Source organism: Mirounga angustirostris, unplaced genomic scaffold, assembly GCF_029215605.1.
Source record: "Mirounga angustirostris isolate CCGP_5_RB_7025 unplaced genomic scaffold, mMirAng1.0.hap1 SCAF_14, whole genome shotgun sequence".
Lineage (NCBI taxonomy): Eukaryota > Metazoa > Chordata > Mammalia > Carnivora > Phocidae > Mirounga > Mirounga angustirostris.
In genome coordinates, this window is record NW_026991722.1 from 14,598,608 (window position 1) to 14,622,460 (window position 23,853).

Here is a 23,853-nt window from a genome sequence, read left to right on the forward strand (position 1 = left end):
AACAAAAACAGCAAGGGCAACAAAAAACCACACTTTCCCAGACAGAACAGCAAAAGCAGAAGAGACAGTTGTTCAAATCAAATTACAAAGACCACCTTAAATTCTTACTTTGGTGATCGATACTGGCTCTGGTTGTTCTTTGGAGCTCATTTGGCCTCTAGCTCAGTCCTGGCCCTGAGGTGCATCTGGTTTGGAAGGGCTGTTGCTCACAAGAGCAAGAGGCTACCAAGGACACCGCTGACCCCGCCTTTCTACCCTGTGAAGTGGCTCTGTTTTCCTGTGAGACGGAAGTGAGAGAAAGGTGATAATTCGTGGGGAAATGATAATCCTCCGGGAGTTTCTAAAGTAGTGGTACTCTATCCTGTCCAATCATTATTTTTTAACATACAGTTTTCCTCATTATATTTCATTTATTTATTTGTTTTAGAGAGAGAGAACACACATGCGAGCATGAGCGGGGGGTAGGGCTGGAGGGAGAGGGAGAAGGAGAATCTCAAGCAGACTCCCCGCTGAGCTGAGCACAGAGCCCAGTGCGGGACTTGATCTCTTGACCCTGAGATCATGACCTGAGCCCAAACCAAGAGTCGGGCACTCAACTGACTGAGCCACCCAGGCATCTCCCTCATTATATTTCAAAATAAAAATGCAGCACAAAAAAATAAATACGCAAAATGAGAATGTAGACCTATATTTAGTCACAAATTTCCATGTTTTCTTGAGCAAAACACCAGGGTACCAAATTTGGAATGTTGGTATGATCTCATGTTTGACAAAACATGTATTATTAGTAGAACCTACCATTTATTCAGTACCTGTTCTATTTTTGGCACTGTTTTAAGTGAGTTACATATATTGTCTTGTTTTCTCCCGACATAAATAATAATATGATGTATTTTAATAATAAATAATACACCATTTATCCTCATTTTACAGATGTGAAAACTGAGGCTTAGGTTAAGTAAGTTACTCAAGGTCACATGGCCAGTACGTGTGAGAGTCGGGAAGATCCTGACTTCAGCAGCGCTTTGCACAGTGGTATATACTGCCCCTAACAGATACATAGAGAGATACATAAAAATGTTAGTAATTGTTATCTGTGGATGTGGAGGTTTTTTTTCTTTTAGCTTATTTGTATTTTCTCATTTTCTTCAGTGAGCTTATTTGCCTAATAAATAAAAGGGGGAAGAAATTGAACCATTAAACAACTTCCTTTTTGTCAAAACAAAAGGAGATAGAGGGAGAAAGGAAAGAAGGGAAAGTAACAGAAAGAAAGGTAAAAAAAAGAAAGGAAGAAAAATGGAAGGGAGAGGAAGGTAGAAGGGGGAATAAAGGAAGGAAGGAAGGAAGAATGAGAGGGCAGGATGTCTTCCTAAGGTGGCCGGAAGGGGGACTAGATGGGTGTCCACAGCTCTGTACCATCATGCCTCATTTTGGGCATGGCATTGAATGCAGTCCAGCTCAGAGGACAGGAGCGGAGGAAACTGTCCTTCAGAACACAAGAGTGTGGGAAAGGGACCTGCACGCATTTAGAACACTGTTCTTGCCAGTGTGGAAAGTTAGGTATTGCAGTACGAAAATGAGTTGTAATTAATATTGAGATCTTACCTTCTATAAAGTGTAGTTGAAGCAGACACTATTAGCTACCAAAAACTTGCCCCGTTTGATTGTCAAGGTATATTTTGGGCACCAGCCGCGGAAAGGGGCAGAGTAAAGATTAGCAGCTGGAGTGGTAGCAGTTCAGTGGGAGAATAGTGAGGGCAGCAGTGGGACATAGGAGGGTGACCATACAATTTATCTTTCTTTTTTTTTTTTTTTTTTAAAGATTTTATTTATTTATTTGACAGAGAGAGACACAGCGAGAGAGGGAACACAAGCAGGGGGAGTGGGAGAGGGAGAAGCAGGCTTCCCGCGGAGCAGGGAGCCCGATGCAGGGCTCGATCCCAGGACCCTGGGACCATGACCTGAGCCGAAGGCAGACGCTTAACGACTGAGCCACCCAGGCGCCCCACAATTTATCTTTCGAAATTAAAAGGGTTCCTATTAATCATTAGCTGGGACAGCAGACATAATTTAGACCTGTCCCTGACAAACTGGGAAGTTTGATCACCCTAGAGAGGCCAGATAAATCAGAAGAAGCAAGAAGCTACAAAAACCACATAAAGGACATGAATATGAAAAGCAACGACAAACATTTTTGCAAGGCCAGCCTCATTAACAATCAAAGAAATTAAAATGACAACAACAAAAATGTTTCCTTTCACTTCTCAAAATTGCAAAAATCATTTAAAAAATAATAGAGCTACTATTTATTGAACTCCATGTACTTTCTACACCTTTTAAAAAATTTAATAAAGTTTTTTACTTTAAAATAGGTTTATATTTATAGAAAAGTTGCAAGACTGTTACAGGAAGTTCTCATATACCCTATATTCAGTTTCCTTTTACATGACTGTGGAACATTTGTCACAGCTAATGAACCAATATTAATACATTATTTTTAACTGGAAGTCCATACTTTATTTGGGTTTCCTTAGTTTATACCTAATGTCCTTTTCCCATTCATTTCCCATTACATTTAGTTAGCATGTCTCCTTAGTTTCTCACACTTCATTGTTTTTGATGACCCTGACAATTTTGAGTCCTGGTCAGGTATTTTGTAGAATGTTCTTCAATTTGGGTTTGTCTGATGTTTTCCGTATGCTTAGACAAGAGTTACGGTTTTTTGGGAAGAAGACCACAGAGGTAAAGTACCATTCTTATCGCATCATATCCAGGATACGTACAATCAACATGGCTCATCACTGTTGATGTCAGCCTTGGTCAGCTGGTAGTATTCTCAGGTTTCTCCACTGTAAATAACTCTTTTCTTCCCTTTCCCATATTCTACTATTTGGAAGGAAGTTACTATGCAGCCCACATTGAAGGAGTAGGGAGTTATGTCCCACCTTGTTGAGGGCGGTGTATCTACATAATTATTTGGAATTCTTCTGCACAGAGAGCTGTCTCTTCTCCATTATTTACTTATTTAATCATTGATTTATATTAGTATGGACTTGTGGATATTCATGGTATACTTTGGGTTATAATCCAGTATTTATTTTGTCAGTCAAATTGTCCCAGCTTTCTTTCAGGTTGGCTCCTATGACTCTCCGGCAGGCTCCCATCATTTGTTTTTTAGCACGCACTTACTTTCTGGCGCTGTTAAGATGCTCCATGCTTTTCTTGTGTATTTAATGCCCCAGTCCCAGAATCAGCCATTTTCTCAAGAAGTCCTGGTTCCTTTTCCTGGAGAATGGTATTAGAAACCAAGATCTGGGCCCTAGGTGTACTTCTTGCTACTGGGTGTTGTTATTTCTACGCCCTCTTAGCGGACAGTGTTATGAAATATGTATCTGTAGTACCACATATGTACCTATATATCGGTATTACTTTTCTGTCTATATCCATGTCTGTAATAAGCTAAACATGAACTCATACTTAGGACTGATTCTCACCCAGTACTGCATGGTTCATTCTAGCTTCTCACTTCACTTATCTGAAACCTGTCAGTCCAACAACCGTGAGAGACTTCCACCACCCACCATACATTTCCTTATACTCAGTTTAGGTGAGAGTGCCAGAAAATTGGCACTGTTGGTGCTATTGGTGGGAATGTTGGTACATCCTTTGTGGAAGGCACTTAGGTAGAATATGTCAAAAACCTTAAAAGTGGGCTGCCTGGGTGGCTCATTCATTAAGCATCTGCCTTCAGCTCAGGTCATGATCCCAGGGTCCTGGGATCAAGTCCCGCATCGAGCTCCCTGTTCCACTAGAAGCCTGCTTCTCCCTCTCCCACTCCCCCTGCTTGTGTTCCTGCTCTCTCTCTGTCAAATAAATAAATAAAATCTTTAAAAAAACACAAAACACCTTAAAAGTATCAGTTGGTCGAAGGTCAGAGGATCAGTTCAGTCTCTAATCAAGAGGGACAAAGGCAAGGAAAGTAAGAGCCCTTTGAACTAAGGCCTGAGTTCTGGACAAGGGAAATGAGGCAAGCACAATGGAAGAATAGGAGAAGTTAGGAGACTTGAGATATTGAGATGGAAAGCATCAGCCTTGATGGCATTCCTCTTTGGTGATGGGAAGTGGAACTCTAGACCCTATAGCAGGGCCTCAATATTAAGTGCAGGAGACTCTAGAGGCCATCGGTTGCTGAGCTGTCACTTACTTATATGCAACACACAAGACGTCATCACAGTGAACCAGATCAAGGTAGGAAAAAAAAAAAGGCCCGTGATGTGCCATGGTGTCAAGACGATTAGTTATAGGGTACATATAGATATCTGGGGCTTCGCAGACCTCATTGGTGGTAATGTTAAGGAGAGAGAGCCAGAGTTGCTGTAGCATGGAGAAGGCTAGAGCCCAACTGACGCTCTTACTTGATTGGAAATTCCATTTTTATACCACCCTGACACCTCCCCATCCTATACTCAGCTGGTGAAAAGGATGACTTGAGAAGGAAAGCTCTTACAGCTTTAAATGTCTTCAGCACTTGGGGCAGTCTTGTATCATCTGGGATGTATTTTTTTGTCCTCCCTTTTAGAGTCTGAGTTCACGGAGAAGGCTGTATCTTTATCCTTACATCCTTCACATGTGATAGAACACCAGAAACAAAGCAATTGCTTGTAAATCAATGGAAGATATCTAACCTAAAGCAGGCACCTGTGTTAGGTGCTTTATTCAGGTTGAATTTTAACCTCTAGTGAAAGCGAGTTTTTGTAGAGAAGGGGGATACCTGGACAGCTTTGCAAAATTTGCCTTTCACAACCACAGAGCTGGAGTTTAGAGACCATCAGTCTAGGACTGCATGGTTGATGGACCGATCCTGTGTCATGGACTGTTCATTGGTTTGCAATAAGTACAGAGATGGAAAGCACTTAGAAACTTTTATGGTATTTGACATCACAGAAACATCTAGTCCTGTGATCATTTTTCTAGTACTTCCTATTTGTAACAGTATTTCAATAGTATTGGTTTATGAAGGGTTGGAAATGAAAGAAACAGAATGGTCTGTCTTTTTTCCCCTCTCAAATTACTCATTTATAGTTTGGTTCTCTACCTTTTCAGAGAGGCAAGGTGGTATAAACATGGGCTCTGGAGGTAGGGTACCCAGGTGGGAATCTGGTTCTTCTGCTGTCTGGATGGGGGACCTTGGGCAAATTACTTAATCTCTGTTCCTCAGTTTCCACTTCTGTAAAAATGGGCTACGATGATGACAGAATTTTTTGTAACTATGTCCTGAGGCGGTTGTGATAATAGAGTCCACACATGTAAAGCAGATAGAACAGAGCCTGCCATGTAGTGAATGTTGCACAATTACTGGCCACTGTTATTTTTATAGATGAAAAGCAGACCCACAGAAGTGGTGAGAGGGGCTTGTGGTTACAAGGCTACTCAGAGAGAGACCTGGATCCCCAGACATACCAACGGATTCTGTGTTCTCATTTTTCTCTTAATCGCAAATCTCTGCCTACCAGCAATGATCATACTCTCTGAATTCTTGCATGCTCATCTCCCACTCTGCTCTGACCCCTCATTTGCTCTGTGCCCTCACACTGTTCGCTGTAAAACACGTCTCTGTCATTGTGGTCTCAGTTGCGTCCCTGCCTCCCTGACCACGATGGAATCACTGCTTTCCTGTGTTCTGGGGCTTTCGTTTCTCTACTGGAGTCATCACAGGGATTACCTGGGCTGGCTGATGTCCCGACAGAGCAGCAACTTTGCTGCTTAACAACAATGAGGACGTGTCACAGGATGACTGCAGCAGAGATGAGTGGTGACTGCAAATGTTTATGAAAATGATGACTGATTTTCCTGCAAAGAAAAATGAATCACACAATATGCTGCTGATGCAGGCCATTAAGTCAGTCCTTGCGGGACAAGCAATATTGACCTGTCGTGGAAAGAACAGTGGGCGACAATGGACAAAATGTTTTAATTCTCATCAGACCCTGCCCATATGAAGGAACTGATTTACTACAAGACTGGAGTTAGTCTTACTTATGTTTTGTAAAACATAAACAAGCAAATAAAAAAAATATGCTCCCTTGCCTGTCTGCTAGGCCTCCTAAAAAATTCTTTATTTTGAGACAATAAAGAACACCATTCTCCTCATATAATGCCTCTCCTCCCTCAAGGCTTTAAAAAATCATTTTCGAACCCTTTCTAAATTTTATGTCCTTGGACTGCTTATATACCATACTGTATTTCTTAAAAAATGATTTAGTGAGGATTTATTGTGTGCTGGGCCCTTTTCTAAGAGCTTTATGTATGTTAACTCATTTGATCCTCACAGCCACCCTGGGAAATACATTCTCTTTATCCCCTTTCTAATTTGGGGCACAGAGAGACGCAGGGACTGGCAGGGTGAATGTGCTCCTGGCAGGTGTCTGCTGGGGTCACCCGCTCACCACTGCATGAGGAGCAGTGAGGGAGATGCCATTCCTGCCTCTGCCCCTCAGCCACCCCTCATGCCCCTTCTCCCTCATTCTGTCTCCTTCCAACCTTTCCCCTTACCTGAGAGCATAGCATTCTACTTTCTGTCCTGTGGGGCAGTGACTGGGTCATCACTGGAAGTTCCCGTCACTTCCTGTCCATCTTCCTCTGCTTGAGAACAAATCTGAATAATGAAGTTGGGGAAATTGTAAATACAGACCCTACAGTCTGATGTAAGCATCCCTAGGACCTTGGCTTTCTCCTCAGAAATACAGTCCTTAGATTTGTTTTGTTTTTTCAGTAACATGTTTTTTTTTTTTTTAAAGATTTTATTTATTTATTTGAAGAGAGAGACACAGCGAGAGAGGGAACACAAGCAGGGGGAGTGGCAGAGGGAGAAGCAGGCTTCCCGCCGAGCAGGGAGCCCGATGTGGGGCTCGATCCCAGGACCCGGGGATCACGACCTGAGCCGAAGGCAGACGCTTAACGACTGAGCCACCCAGGCGCCCCTTCAGTAACATGTTTTTAGGAGGGAGGGAGAGAGAGAAAGAGAAAGGGACTGTGGAGTAATGAGAGGTATTTTAGAAGCTCTGGAATCTAATTGTTAATCCTATCATTGATTAACTTTCCATTGCTTGAACAGAAATTGGGGTGAGAATATTGAGGAATTCCCCAAGATGGTTTGTGACCAAGGGCCAGATTCTTTTTTTTTTTTTTAAGATTTATTTATTTATTTGAGAGAGAGCTAGCAAGCAAGTGAGCATGAGCAAGGGGGGTGGGGGGCAGAGGGAAGGGGAGAGAGAATCCAAAGCAGACTCTGTGCTGAATGTGGAGCCTGATGCTGGGCTCGATCTCACAACCCTGATATTGTGACCTGACCTGAAACCAAGAGTCAGATGCTTAATCTACTGTGCCACCCAGACACCCCCAAGGGCCAGATTCTTATACCATTTCTTTTACTGTTAGAAAGCAAAAATACTAAAGGAAGAAGAAATATGTGATTTAAAATTACATAAGCAGCAAGTAGGTTCTTATATCAGGTTGGATTCCAGTATTATTCCAGTGTTCTTAACTTAAGAAGGCTACCTCAAAGCAAATGTCAAAAAAAAAAAAAAAATTCAAAGACTAGACTGACTAATTTTAAACCAATGCTATTTGAATTAAATAAACAGTATATAAAAAGTCTAGATGGATGAGATCTCAGTAATCTCATCCATAATATTTTATGAGATTCTGTAGTGTGACGTATACTGTATTGATTGGGAAGGGCATCTTCTCTTCCTAGAGCAAATTAATCTGGACACAAATAATAATCAGTGCTAATACTGCAATGCTGCCCAGTGCCCAAAGAAATAAGATTTTTATGCTTTCAACTGGCCTCCCATTTAGTAAATGTTGTATAAGATAGCTGGTAAGACTTCTGTGTCTCTAGCATGCTGCTTGTAAACATGAGTTGAAAGACCCTGGCATATATACTCAAGTTTGCATTAGAGAGAGTTCTGGAGCTTGTCTTGCCTGCCATTTTTTGACAAGTATGGGAAAGCTAGGCTAAAAAAGGTATACTTGCCAGAAAATAAGAGAAAGATAAATTGGAAAAAATAACAAACTTTTAGAAATGATTAGAATCTTTGAAAGAAATCATTATCTTGTACATGTTACGTTCTTTAATTTTGGTACTTTAGGAAACAATAAAGCACTGTCAACTTGAAAGAATTTAATGTAGCATCTAGAAATGAAACACAGACGGCCCATTTTCTAGCTTTGGAAGTGAAATATAGGCAATTTATGTTAAGTAGAAGAATTTTACAGAACTTCGGATTTATAGAACCAGATTGCAGAGCCTTGAATTTAAGGATTTTTTATGGGAAGAAAGGTAGGGAAGAGCAGGGACTGGGGAGTCTAAGACACATCATGATTAAACAGTGGCTCTTACTGGCTAGATCTTATAGTATAGTACAGATCTATTAAGTTAGAAAGAAAAAGAAGTTTCCAGAGAGAATCAGTGTGGACTTAGTAGATCCTTAGACTTGTGATACATCAAATTCAGGGGAGTCAGTGTATAGGGAAGACAGGGCCTTGGCCCTGGTGGGTGAAGCAGAGATTATATACATACATTCATATATATTATCTCTGGTGGGATTGTACTGTCTGAATATTCAGAGAATAGTGAATTCTCTACACCGAGGAGTGAGTCCTCAGACACAGAGAAGCTCAAGATGGAAGATCTGGGTTGTGTCACACAACACCAAGTGCTCTGATGAAGACTGTCTTGGCAGGGCTGACAAGAGGGACAGTGAGGAGGCAGGGGACCTCCCCAAACCATTCTCCCTGTGCTCCAAATACCTCCTTCCGCTGTTGCTCTGATGCTGACCCAAGCCTGTTGACCGCGTCTCTCGTGGTCCACTCTTCATGTGATGCTTGGCCTGCTCAGGATTTGCCCCTATACCTACTTCTCTGACTGTAAAAAGCCATTGCACATCCTCGGTGCTTGCTGATTCAGTTTGAACAGCTGCCTGACTTACCAGACATTGGCTTATGCATTTTCCAAAGTAAAAACATGATCGTCAGTTTCATAGTTTTGCTTAAGATGGATGCTGTGGGTGACCATTGTGTGTAGTAGCTAATGCTGATTGTGATGTTAGATAAAAGGAAATAGCAGGAAGCAATAAAACCGAATGATAATTATACAGTTGTGTTTTTAGTTAGTAAGTAAGCCAGTTATCTACCCATAAGATTTATCCCAAGTTACAAAATTAACCATTGTGTTTTTCCTCTGTTTTTCTCCTGCTACTTCAAGAAAGTTAACCTGCTTAGAAGAAGGTAAAGAGGAGTTGTGAATGTTTAAAATTCACAGAAAATATTTCCTCCTTTGCTAATTGTTAATGTTAAAAGACTCTGGACAATAAATAAGCAAAAGTAATAGAAAAGCACATTGCTCTCTGTGCTGAATATAGTCAAAGGCAAAATATTATAATTGTTGGAACATATTTTCTCTACTGTTTCATAGAGTTATGTTTATGTTAAATAGATGAGTCATGGGCAATTTTATTTATGAGTTATATGCTCTTTCACATTTACTAGTTATATCTATAAAATATGGACATTTATATAAATTTTAGAAATATATTCATGTATTTGATACATGTTTATAAATATATAAGTATCTACATATTTACTGTATATTTATATAAATATAAGATTTAACAAATAATGTATTTTTGTTCTCATTTATGATGTGTGCTACGAATAATTTCTGTTAAATCTCATGTAATCAAAAACTCACAGTGTGCTGATCTTTTTTCAGAATCTTGGCTCCCATGCTGGGTAATATTATTTCTCTGAGATGTACAAATAGTTTCAGTTTTTTAAAAATGTAATTTGCAGCTATGTAGTTTTCTTCTAATAACAGCTTCTCTCAAAACCACAGAGCAGGGGTCAACAAAAATTCCTGGCTAACTAAAAAGCAATTAGAGAAATCCTCATTAATTTGACTATTTAATTTTTGTTTTTACTTGTAGCAACATTATTTTCCCCAGTAAAACACTAATTTCTAATTCAACAAATAATATCAAGGCAGAGGAGGATGAGGTGGAGAGAAAAAAAGAGAGTTTGAAAAGCCATAAAGTAGCTTATAAAAAACCGATAGTTTTTCTTTTGACTGGCAGCTGCCAACTGCTTTCCCTGCAGCTGTATCAGACATGGTCACAGAATATTCTTGAAAGAGAAATGAAATATATGTTTAATTATGTCTTTAAGCTTATGTAGGAAATCACTTTTCTGTCCTGCAGAACTAAAGAACTACTCGTGTTAATTTAACATTGTACTTTATGAATTGTTTTTATATTACCATGCTGATGAAGGTCATGAATGCATGGGCCTAAAACCATGTTAATCCCAAATCAGTATGCCTCTTTTGTTATTTTAGATATTAGGCATAGTAAGCAAGGTAGTGTATAGATTTTTGAAAAGTGACTTGGAAAATCAGCTCATTTTATGATATGGACTATTGAAAATGGAATTTGTGACTATTCAGATGAAAACTACTTTAAAAAAAAAAACCTCATTGACACGAAACAAACCAAACTCAGTTTTTCCAGTGGAATTGTCAGTTCTACAATACCATGTACCCTTTTGATGGACTACGTGATTAAATGTGGAAGACATTTCAGCCTGGTTGCCAGAGACTCATATTTAGATCCAGGGCTTCCCTTTTGGAATATGCAAATGGGATTTATGCCTCTGGTGAGAATAGTGAATTTGCAAAGATAATAAGAGAGAATAATATGAATTTCATTAAGTGAAATTTATCTTCATGTTCAGTAGATTAAATTACACTACTTTTTAATGTTTGGAGTTTGCTGCAATCTTCCTGATGGCCTCTGTTTTTCTGCTCTGCTTCCTTTACTAACAAAAAAACTCTTGACTGTTTTCTTAGACACCATTTTGGTAGTCTACACCACTGTTACTGTTGATCAAATAATGCCAAACTTAATCACTAGATAGCTATTTAAGTTTGGAAAGAACAATACCCCTAACCCTTTGTTTTTTAGAGTTAGCACAGTATTAGAATGGATTATCCAATAGAAGTTTCTGAACACTGGGCATGGGGTGTGGTGATGACATGGAGCCAGCATGAGCATTGTGATCCCTTACCAGACTGCAGGCTCTGTAAGGGGGGCATCATTTTGTTGTTCGCACCATTGTAGTTCCTGCCCTAGAACAGCACTTCTCACCTAGAATACATTCAATAAATCTTTTGAAAGAATGAAAAAAACAAATCAGAGCAATGCAAACTAACATAAATTCCTGTTTTGATGTTTGTTACTAATTTGGTAGACTAGAGGATACTACCCATAAAGTATATGTGGATTTCAGCAAGATATTGATCAATTTGTACATGATATCTTTCAGGGAAAGATAAGTACATGTTCAGTCACAGGTTAGTTACTTCAGAGCCTGGCCAGTGGTCACTCAAAAAATACCTGTTTAAAAAAAAAAAGAAGCCTCTGGAGAGTAGCTGCATCATGGCATGCTGTGGTGCTTCTACTTAAATCTTTTTCGGGGAGATGAATGAAGACATTCATAAATTAGATGACAGCAGACTTCCAGTTCACAAAGAACACAATGGGCTGATAGAGTAGGTAGAAAGTAAAAAGATGAAACATCAAAAGAATAATGCAAATGCTTATTAGCACCTAGGTTCAAAAAGTATAAAAAATATAGGCTGACAAAGATGTAATTTTCCAGTAGTTAAATATATAATGTAAATTACACTTAAGATGTAGTTTGATTGCAAACTCAGTGCGAACCAACAATAATCTGATATGGTCACTAAAATGTAAATGTGATTTGGGGCTGCATTAATACATATTTAACCTTGGGTCTCTGGTTCATGAAACCTCTGATACTGTATGCGTCTTGTACCTATGTGTACTTTTTAAATTTTTTTTAGGAGAAAGTGTTCATACCTTTTATTAAGTTCTTAATGAGAACAGTGACTCACAAAGTACTAAGATCTACCAGTGTAGAGGATCGGTAACAGTCCTATTTGTATACAGGTCAGGTCAAAGTATAGTTGTACCATTGTAATCAGTTCTTGGAAGTACATTTTAAGAGTAACAATGATAAATTGAAGCATCTCCAGGAGGCAAGGTGGCATAGTGAAAGGTCTGAAAATCATGACCTATGAGAGTAGGACTGAAGGAACTGGAGGGCTAGGCTTGGAAAGAAAAGATCATAAAGCTATTGCATGACTTCAAAAAAAAATAAATGGTTATTTCCAACTGGGAAAAGCTATAAATACTGAGAGTATCTAGTACTGCTGAGAATGTGAGGAAATGGAGAGTCTCATGATGTGTTAGTGGATGTGAAATGCTATGATTGTGTTGCATGGCAATTTGGCATGATTGATTAAATGAATATTTATAGGTAATTTAGAGAAATTTTGTGCACAAGTGCATATGTGAAAAAGTACATATACAAAGAAATTTACAAAGGTATTTGGCAGTTTTATTAATTGCCCCGACTTGGAAATATCCTAAAGATTTATCATAGGTTGTATCCTCGATACGACTGTGGAATACCATGCAGCAGTGAAAATGAAAGAGGCAGATCTATAGGTTCTGATATGCAAAATATCATCAAGATTTATTAAGTAGAAAAAATAGCATGCTAAGTATAATATGTATGTATTATAATTTACAGAAAAGTCCCACAAAAATGATACATTTCCCTATGTGCATAAAGAGATAAATATCTGGAATAATTCATAACAAGCTGACAATAATGGTTTCTTCTTTGGGATTCAGGGAGGGTCAAGGGGTTCCTTATTTGCATAAATAGTAATTTTTACATAAAAATGTATTCAAGTGGTTTAAAAATAGGAATGAATAATAAGTGGAAGTTATAAATGAATAAAAGTGAATAAATAAAATTTTAGAGGATTTATACATGGAAAATGATTAAATTCCTTTTTCTATATAGTTTCAGAGAAGAAACAGGGTCAATTGTATTAGGCTTATTTTAATTCTGTATAAGGAAGCATTTTCTAGGATTAGAAATGTTTTAAAATGGAATTGGTTGTCAATTATTAGCTCCATTCTCATTGGAAGGGTTGAAACAGAGCTTAGATAACTATTATTAACTATTCCCAAGATGTTCTAAAAAGAATCATCCTATTCAGTGGGAAAGATTAGTAAAATAATTTTCAATTTTGTGAGTTTATGACTTTGTGGCTACCTAATGTCTAAGTGCCCTTTTGCTTATATATTCTACCATTCTCATTTAGAGTTCCTTGACCTAGCAACCAGTCTTTTATCTCTTCATATCCTCAGTTTACCTCTAGGATCTTACTTCCTTTCATGATTTCTTCCATGCCCAACCTTTCCTAAAGTGTGGGATGCATACCAGTGGTTCGAGAGGTGATTTTTAGTGCTTACATAAATATGGCATTAAAGAATACTGAATCACAGAATTATCAAATTAGTGGGGGAAAATAGTTTTCACCCTTTTCAGTGCTTTTGGTTGGAGTCAAAGAGAAAATTGTTAACATTTTTCTAGTACTTGATACTTTCCCTTTTTAACCAAGTGGGAGAAGCTTTTAAGCTTTGAACTTAAGTTATTAACAAATACATATATGTAGCTAAATAATATTATTTTGTTTTTCTTGAATGTGTTGTGGTTACTATCTGTTTTTGGTGGCTGTAGTGTGAACTGCTCATTACCTACTCAATATACATTACTCCCTTCTTCTTTACTAAAGGAGTCTCCTTGTTATTGATAGTGGTAATGTGCCAGCTAAAGGACTAAAACCCCTAGCTTTTTTTACAGCTAGGTGTGGTCATGTGTCTTAGTTCTGGCCAGTGAGATAAACAGAAATGCTATGTGTGATATCCAGGAAGGATGCTTAAAGAGCGCTTATTCATCTGAGAATTGCACACTATCTGTGTAGGCCCATTCTTCCTTCCTGCTTCTCATATAGATGAGATGGCTGGAGTAGCAGCAGCTGAGCTGGACCATTAAGCAATCTTGAGAACAATGGACTCGTACTAAGAAAGGCAAAGCAGAAAAATAGGATACTGGTCCCTAATTACTAGGATGCTACCATAGCTAAGACTGGATTTCCTGTGTCTTGACTACTTTTGAATGAGAGATTTATCTGTTTAAGCTGTTGTTATTGTAGGTGGGTATATGAAGGAACACAACCCAAACTGATACAGCAAATATTATTGGTTTTTCTAATTATATCAGTGATTCAAAATTTACTTATACAACAAATTTATTTGACTGATGGGCATTGGAGACAGTCTAATTTTGGAGTTTATTTTTTGAATAGGTTTAACTGTTTGTAAGGTCTGATACTTCATGATTTTTATTCTTTCTTCAAAGTCTTCCAAAGAACAAAGAGAAATTTGCTATTTCTCTCTTTTTAAAAAAGGTTTATTTATTTATTTTAGAGAGAGGGCATGCACACATGTGCAGGAGAGAGTGAGGGTAGGGGCAGAGGAGAGAGTCTTCAAGCAGACTCCCTGCTGAGCGTGGAGCCCTACACAGGGCTTGATCTCACGATCCATGAGATCATGACCTGAGCCAAAACCAAGAGTCTCACTGAGCCACCCAGGCACCCCTGCTATTTCCCTTACTTAGAAAAAACATTCAATCTTGCAGTTACTATATGGGTCCATCAAACCCTTTGGTAAATCTAAGATACATTATGAGATTTTTTTTTTTTTTTAAAGATTTTTTATTTATTCATTTGACAGAGATAGACACAGCGAGAGAGGGAACACAAGCAGGGGGAGTGGGAGAGGGAGAAGCAGGCCTCCCGCAGAGCGAGGAGCCCGATGCGGGGCTCGATCCCAGGACTCTGAGATCATGACCTGAGCCGAAGGTAGACGCTTAACGACTGAGCCACCCAGGCGCCCCTCACATTATGAGATCTTAATGACTTTGTTATTATCACTATTTTTTAGATCCTAGAACATGGTGCTAATTCATCATGTGAGGAATTATTTAATTATTATTTATCAGTTAATAAGTAGGCCGAACAAGATTGAAATAATAAGAAAATATATGATAGAATCCCCTAAATTTGAGGCCCTCAAAAGAATGATATAATAAGTAAAATCACCATTCTTCAGCTTTCTTATTATGTTGTCTAAAGTATTACATTGTATTTCTTTTAAAAAATTAAAAATTTTTTATTTTTTAAAAATTGTTTTGTTGAGGTGTAATTGACTTATGACATTATATTAGTTTCAGATGTATAGCATAATGATTTGATATTTTTGTGTATATATATAGTGAAATGATCACCAAAATAAATCTGAGAATTTAGATTTTTACATTTTCTTTCCAAAATGGTGAACGGATGAAATAGAGGAAGCTGGTTCAAAATATAAGACGAATCCAAAGAGAAATGCAAAGAGGCAAAGAGCAGCATTCTAGTCTTGAGTGATGGTGGTGAAATTGATCATATAAGCCAAATTTGAGATTATGAGTTTTCAGATGGAGATGTGCATCTTGAATTTTTTCAAACTTGAAAAGCTAGTTTGATGAGAGAACAATATATTTCTAAGGACACATTAAAAAATATGGCATTCTCATTCAGTTTGTCATTCAACCAGGAAGGACTTCGATATACTGATATTTTGTGACAAGACTCACAAAAAGGATGTGTTATGGCACAATTTCAACTTCTATGATGCTTGTGCACCAAAATTTGTTTGTTTGAGGTTTGCTGTGTTTAAATTTTTATGAAATTTTAAATAAAGTTTTTCATTTTCTCTTTATTATTCTCTAAGTTTTTTATAAAATGACTTAAAATATTAAAAGGCCTATTCAACTCCGATGATAAATGATGCTATTTTTCCTGGTGTACCGAGGGTTAAGTGAAATAGGTAGTTAGATGATAAATACTAAGTTCATAAAAAAACACGTTAATAAAAGTGCTTGATTATAGCAAAAAAAAAAATCACAAAAGAGGTTATTACATATATGGTTTGGGAAACATCACATCAAAGCTATTTTCTTTATTCGGACTTTGACTTGTTAAATGATGTTTTTGTACGCTTGTTGATATTTTTCCTTTATTAAAATTTTTACACTGTGAGAAGTTACTGTTTAATGAGTATAGAGTTTCAGTTCATGAAGATGAAAAAGTTCTGGAGATGGAAGGTGATGACATTTGCCCAACAATGTGAATGTACCTAATGCTGCTGAGGGGTACCTATAGAGATGGTTAAAATGTGTTACTTAGATTTCACCACAGATTTAAAAAACTAAAAATTTTAAAAGATTTAAAAAACTAAAAATTAAAAAATTAATTAAATTAAAACACAAATTGCCTTCAACAGAATGCTTTCCCTAATGACTGCTTTCATTCTTACTCATGCCTTTATTTTGGGTGTTCTACATGTTTTTGGACAGAATTGCTTTTCTATGGATATTGTACTAGATGGACATGCTCCTAGAAGAAAGCAGATAGAGCATAGAGAATCCTAAATCACTCATTTTGACACTTTTATACAATGGAGCCCATATCGATTTGAGCACACTATATTATATTTTTCAATTAATACCAATCTGTAATTAATATCTAACTAAGCTAGCAAATGATTAAGTACTCTGATTCCCAGAGTTCTTTTGGAGCTACTGTTTTGTATAATATGAGGGTCAAACATAGCACAATGTGAGGGTCATATACAGGGCTGCGATGAATTGCTTTTGTGGGGGCCTTCCTTTGTGTTTCTCCAGTTTCTGAGGCAAGCTGCATGTAACAAGATTCTGAATTCTTATACTTGAATGTTCAGTATCCAACACCCACTGGGGTCCAAGCTTTGCATCAGTTCCTTACTTGTCTGGTTTCCCACTGGTTTAATTGCTTTCTACACTATCCATATTACCATTCACACCTACATCTGATAATGTTTTATTTTTTAGTTTACAGAATTTGATGGAGGGACCATGAAGTCCACAAGAAGGCTCATTTATAAGAATTCAAATAAAGGCAGATTTTATTGTCTCATGTCAGGAGGCATGAGAACAATAGAGCACAGGGAGAGATAAAACCATGTCTACATAAAAACTTAGTTTCTCTTGATCTGCTGAGGTTTATTATGAGCAAGCTTCCTGATAAACTGATTTTCTGAAATATATTGCATTATTATACTAAGATGTATGGAGTTTGCATAATGAACTGTGACACAGGAAAAGTGTTTATATGTTCCCTTTGAAATTTCTTTCTATTTGTATGCTTAATGTTACTGTCACATTTTTAAGTAGACTCTGGTTTTTCCTAGGAAATTGAGATGCTTTTGTGCTCTATTCATTGCAGGGATTTTCCTGCAATTTTTTTAAAAAAAACATTTCCACCAATGGGGTCCTTTCAGAACACCTACAGAGGATATAAAAAATATATTGTAGTGCATTGTATTGATGTCAACAGAACTGTGTGTTTTCACCCTGGTGTGATGTCAGAACAATGCAGTGCATCTTTCACTGTGCCAACTCACTGGAATAAAAGACCCATTCAGAGAGAAACCCTTGGATGGTCACAGTTTTTAGGAGTTTTTATGCATGGCCACACAAGCTTATAACTTTAAATTTTACTTACAATGCATTATATTCTCTTCCCATTGCAGCTGAGCTTTCATACTGAAAAGTGAATATTTTTATATATAGCAGCTGAAACATGTATTCATTCTTTGGTTAAAAAAATAAAAAATAAACTCTTTTGTGGAGTGATTCTATCCTAAGGCCAGTGTTAGCACATTTTATTCATGCTACTTTCTAAAACCCCTGGTGTTAAGACTGACAGCAGAATGTGGAGTTCATAGATCTCACCATGCAAATTCCCAAACCCCCCTGTATAAGGGATTGACAGATGTGAGCATGGATGGAACTATGGATGCTTTGGAGATGAAATTAAAACATTTTGTATTTAGATGGACAGAGTAAACATAAAGCATTTCATTCTAGGTAGTTAGGATTTGGAGAGAAAGACAGAAATAAAGCACTCTGCCTTAGTTCTGGAATTCTTCTGACTCTTCATTTTGTTGTTTTTGTTAAACTTTTATTCCCCCAAATACAAAATTCAGGTGAGGAAATTGGAAAGTACAATAAAAAGAATAAATTAAGCCACTTTGGAATGCCCTTTCCTGCCACACCCAGAAATGTCCATTGTTGATATGTTGGTGTGTGTCCTTCCTTTAGTGTCTGTGTGGCAAGAATGGGTCATACTAAACTTGGGGTATTGTAACCTCATTCTAATCAATAGATAATGAATCCTTTCCTATTATTGCCTAGTAAATATTCTAAAGCATCATTTTTTAATGACTATAAAGTATTTCATTATAGAGGAACCATTTGTTTTAAAGCAATAGCTTGATTATGACACATTATTTTTAGTTTTTTTTGGTTTATTGCTATTTAATTTTTTTTTGATTGTACTACAAGCTGAGTCACTATGTGCGCTTATTCCCCAACTGATGGACTCTTGGGCTATCCCTGTTTGTTTGTTTTGCTATTATGAACAAAAATAGTGTAATCATCTGGGACACGTCTCTTTGTACGGGTGTTGAGTATGTCACATAGCATAGCTTTCTGTAAGAGAAATGTTCTAGTAATAGGATGTGTGGCTTTTAAAATTTTAATATGTATTGCCAAAGTATTATTTAAAAAGTTGTACCAGTTTACACCCCAAACAAGTGTCAATTTCCATTTTTCCACATCCTCTTGAGCATTATAAATAACAAAATTTTGCCATTCTTACAGGCAGAAAATTCATATATAACTTAATTATTATTGCCTTAATAATTAAAAAACTCTTTTCAAAATGTGTTGACTGTGTTTCCATTTCAGTGAATTATTTTCTGTTTGAATCATTTGTGTATATTCCTATTAAATTATGTCTCTTTTCATTGATTTACAGAAACTTTTAACCCCTTTTTAAATACGTCTGGGAAATGTGTTCTTTCAATCTTCATTTATCTTTTTTTAAAAAGATTTATTTATTTATCTTGGGTGGGGCGGAAGGAGAGGGCAAGAGAATCTCAAGCAGACTCCACACTGAGCACAGAGCCTGACATGGGGCTTGATCTCACGACCCTGAGATCATGACCTGAGCTGAAACCAAGAGTCAGATGCCCCTGTCTTCATTTACCTTTGAATTTTACTTGTGGGTTTTTTTTTCTATATAACTATTTTTAATTGTCCAAATTTTAGTCATTTTATGTATGACTTCTAGGTTTTATGTCTTTGCTAAGAAAGGCCCTCTCTTCTCAAAGGTTACAAAATAGTTTTCTGTGTTTTCTTCTAGGGCTTTTATGTTTAGATATTTAATCCATTTGAAATTTGTGTTTGCTTAATGGTATGAGGAGGGAATCTAACTTTTTGCTTTCCCTCCAAAATATCCAATTGTTTCCAAACCATTCCTTTTCCATACAATCTTTTGTCACTCATTTCAAGTGCCAGCTTAATATAAATTTTCATATCTATTTGAATCTCTTTCTCTGTTCCTTGTTCAAACAATATCTGGTTTTCATTATTGTAGCCTTATAATATGTTTTGCATCTAAGAAGGAGGCAAAAACTTTACTTGCTTCGTCAAATGAAATTGTTGGGTATAATTTCTATTCATGGTTTGGGAGAGTCCAGAAAAGCTGTACCAGTTTACACTCTCACTAGGGGTATATGCAAATGCTTATTTCACTTCACCTTACTAATACTTGTACATATGTATTGCATATAGTTTACATATATTTTTTAAGTTGCCAATTTGATAGATGAAAAATAGTATCTGAAAACTTTATTGTATATATCCTTGATTACTAGTAAGGCTGAACTCTTTTCCTATGGTTATTCAGAATAGTTTTGCAATTATTTTTCAGTATTTTCAGGTTAGTTAAATGTGCTCATGTTTCAATAACAGCTTGCCTTAACTATGGAGAAACACAGTGTTTGATCAGGTGCAGGACAATTCTGGAACCAAGACCTGAGGAGACTTCTACCACTAGGGGACCAAGATATAGTAGCCAACCTTTATTCAGCTCTATTCTGAAAGCTTTATATTCCGTGGCTTATTAAATCCCCTTAGCATCACTGTGAGAGAGGCATTGTGTCAACCCCCACTTTCTAATGAAAAAGGGGAGCTTAGATTGATACACAACTTGTCAAGACCACATAGCTAATAAGTGGCCGGGCCATGGTGTGAACCCAGGCAGTGTGACTTTGGAGTCCAAATGTTTCCACTAGAAAGTCTCCTGAGTTGCTATAATTTCCCCAGGACAGCCATGGGCACCTGCTGAAGGAGTCTGCCCCACAGTCAGGACAGCAAGGACAGAAACAGTTGCCTGTCCCTTTAAAAGTCAGGGTCTTAAAGTCTTTGGAAAAGTGGAGGTAGGGAGGCTGCCTCAGATGCACTGTGGGGACTCACTTTTCTGCAGTGAAAACTTTTAGACTCACATGGTTTTTGGTGACAAAAATCTTGTATAATGAAACCACTTCTAAGTAACCGTTTTAAGATATTCAAAATGCTGTGGAGGCATAACATAAGCCTCCTGTGAAAAGTAGTAACATTCTCAGTCTCTGTGAAAAGGCATCCTCATCCGGAAGGGGAAGATTGTAATTACTTATTTATTTTTTTAAAAAAATGCAGGATAAGAATGTTACTGCTTTATCTGATTTAATTGCCTTGACTTTTAAGCTTGTAATGTGGTAGATGAAGAACTGATACTAGAATTAGAAATGTTAGTCCTGTCATTTTCTTACTAGTATTATCTTTCATCCACATTTACTGATTTTGTGAAGTTTAGTTAAAACTAGTTAAATTTTAACTGATGCAGTATGACTATTTAAGTAAAAAATTGTCAGGTGGCAGTTTTCTTTTGGCTTCCACAGTTGGCTAAATTAAGAGGAAGAAAGGCTTCAGTTGGGTTCTGGTTACCTCTGTTTTCTTACTAGATTGCTATCTAAGAGCTTAGGCGGGGAGTGGAGGGAAAGAAAACGAATCTAAAACCAAGGCAGCTTGTGCCTTGGCCATAGGTCTAAACTAGGGTCGGAAGTATCTGTAGCCAGCTGTATGAGTAGTGTTATTAGAATCATATATTGATCATTATAACATTGATCAGTGTCCTCTCTTTGTTCACAGGGAGCTGGATTTATGAGATGACCTCTTAGAGGAGAGGTTGAAACCACAGATGATCTTGCCAAAACTCTGGGTCTCCCTTAGTTCTATCTGAGCAAATGACATACTCCCATAGTTACTTACACCAAACTCCTAGAAATAAGCCCTGTCCTTCACTTCTCACACTCAGTAGATCTCCAGATGCTGTCAATTCTGTCTTAAAAATACACCTTCATTCCCAGTTTTCTCCTTCTTTGTTGACACCATCTTCAAACTATGATCTCTTACCTGGACTTTTTTTCATTAGCCTCCTAACTGGGCTCACCACTTCTATCCCCAGCTCCCTCCCCCATCAATTTTTCAGTAGCCTAAATGATCTATTAAATTTTTAAATATGTTAATTTTGAAATAATTTTAGACCTATAGAAAACGTGCAAAAATAGTGCAGAGCATTCCTGTATATCCTTTACCCAGCTTGGAAAGCCAGGAAATTAACACTGATGCAATACTATTAACTAAGCTTACAAACCTTAATTCAAATTTTACCAGTTTTCCCACTAACGTTTCTGGTCCAAGGGTCCAGTGTGGGACCTCACATTACATTTCACTGTCCTATCTCTTTAGCCTCCTGCAATTTATGATGGGTCCTCAGTCTTTGTCTTTTATGGCCTTGACATTTTTGAAAAGTACTTGTCAGTTCTTTGGTAGAATGTTCCTCAGTTTAGGTTTTCTGTTGTTCTCTTCAATTAGATTGAGGTTATGCATTTTTGGCAAGAATCATCACCAAAGTCATGTTGTGTTCTTCACAGGACATCATGTCAGAGGGGTTAAATGTCTTGTAAGAGATACTAGATCTTGTCCCAAACCTTCAGTGGGTTTCCATCTCTCCGAGAGGAAATACACACTGTTTTCAGACCCTGCGTAATCTAGTCCCTGTGTACTTTAATTCATGCCTTGTGGAAGGGTGAAAACAAATGAAAAATGAGGGGCTTATTTCTCAGTGTTGAAAATAAGGGAAGAGACTTCCTTCCATTCCCTAATCTTAGAACACTTACTTTAAAAAACTTGTAAGTTCTTTCACTGTCTGTTTGAAATGTATGTAAATCTTTATAAGAGCTAAAATAAACTCTTGCCCACTTTAGGACCCAGGACTGCGTTTCTCAAGGCCCTGGAAGCATCTCTTTGAAATGTCCTCATTAAGGAAGATAGAGTCCCTACCCCACCTCCCAGTTTCTGTGGGAGGATAGAACCTAACTGAAGCAGGCACCTCATTCCAAGTTACACAACTACTTCTTGTCATAAAGAGAAGTTTATTTTTCCTTTGAATAAAGCCAATTAGCTTACACAGATGGTCACCCCACTACTAAGTAAATTTAGGAGCAACTGTGTGACAAATGGTGCTGTCAAGTCCTCTTACTTGGCTAGTTGTTTATCCTAAGAATATGTATGTAATGGGTTGTATCGACTTGGCCACGTAAAGGGGTGAGATGTCTTTCAGTCTTTGGAATCACTTAGTGGATTGCTTGTGATGAGTGGTACATTCTGGCTTAATGCTTATTCAATAATAAAACTGTTTTCTTTCTCATCTACATTTGTGGAGAGGTTTCACGGATTGGGAGAAGATTTTGTTTTTAATTCTATTTCCCCAACACTTTTCTCCGTTAACTCACTGTGGCTTTCTTTCATGTCTTGGAAAATCCCAACCTGTTACTTGCTCTGATTTCTGCCTGAAATCCTCCACCCTCCTCTACCTCTTTATAAAAGTGGTTCTTTCCATTCTTGACTGAGCTCCTATGTTACGTCCCTAAAGAGTCTTTTCTCAACTACCCTGTCTAAGGTAGCCCCTCCTTACACAGACTATCACATCATCCTGTGTAGATCTTACAGAGTACTAAACACAATCTATACTTACTGTATTTATTGATTTGTTGACTTTTCTGTATGTAGCGTGCTTCCCTTTACTAGAGTGCAAGCTCCAGGAGGTAGAGATTCTCCTCCACCCGCAACCAGTCTGTCTTGTTCACAGCTGAATTCCTTATCCCTACCTAGAACAGTGCCTGGCACCTAGTAGGTACTCGATGAATATTAGTGGAATAGAATGAATAAGATGGGCAGGATCAGCAGATTAAGGTGGTTATACAATGAAGATGTACATCTGCTTTTATGGTATTTCCTTTTTTAAAAAATATTTTATTTATTTATTTGACAGAGAGAGACACAGTGAGAGAGGGAACACAAGCAGGGTGCATGGGAGAGGGAGAAGCGAGCCAATGTGGGGCTCCATGCGGGGCTCCATGTGGGGCTCAATCCCAGGATCCTGGGATCATGACATGAGTGGAAGGCAGACGCTTAACGACTGAGCCACCCAGGCACCCCAACTTCTTTGGTATTTCTTTTCAACTTGTAGAAAAGTCTTAACAAACTAGTTTTAGCAGTGTTTGTATTTGATGAGCCTGTAACATGATTATATAGAGGAAGGAACACATGAACACACCTTCATAGTTGAATAAAAATAGGCCCAAATACTTGTTTTTCAAATAGGAAAATAAACATTTTTTTTTTTTTTTTTAAGCCCACTCAAATATTTTAGGAGAGCTGCATGTTAATTTTGGCTCCGGCTGGGGCTATTTGAATTGTAGCATTGACTGACTGGCCAGTGTGAACATCAATTAGTCCTGAAAAAAGAGCAAGAGAGGAATGCCAAGAGAGAGAAAGTGGGGATTCAGATCCTTTAGCAAGTCTACTAGGAATCTTCACATC

The 23,853-nt window shown here is 37.6% G+C and overlaps 1 protein-coding gene across 7 annotated transcripts in view; it reads right to left on the reverse strand.

Annotated features, from left to right (window-relative positions):
• The window catches only part of CDH20 (cadherin 20), a 204,283-nt gene that overhangs the window by 110,997 nt on the left and 69,433 nt on the right, over positions 1-23,853 (reverse strand). For 3 of the 7 annotated variants that reach the window (XM_064578803.1, XM_064578799.1, XM_045886612.2), the window contains exons 2-3: positions 6,553-6,655; positions 5,723-5,850 (exon numbers count right to left, since the gene is read on the reverse strand). The exons of the other annotated variants lie outside the window; for them this stretch is intronic. The gene's annotated coding sequence lies outside the window, so the exon portion shown is untranslated. The remainder of the gene's footprint in view (positions 1-5,722; positions 5,851-6,552; positions 6,656-23,853) is intronic. 7 annotated transcript variants of the gene reach the window in all.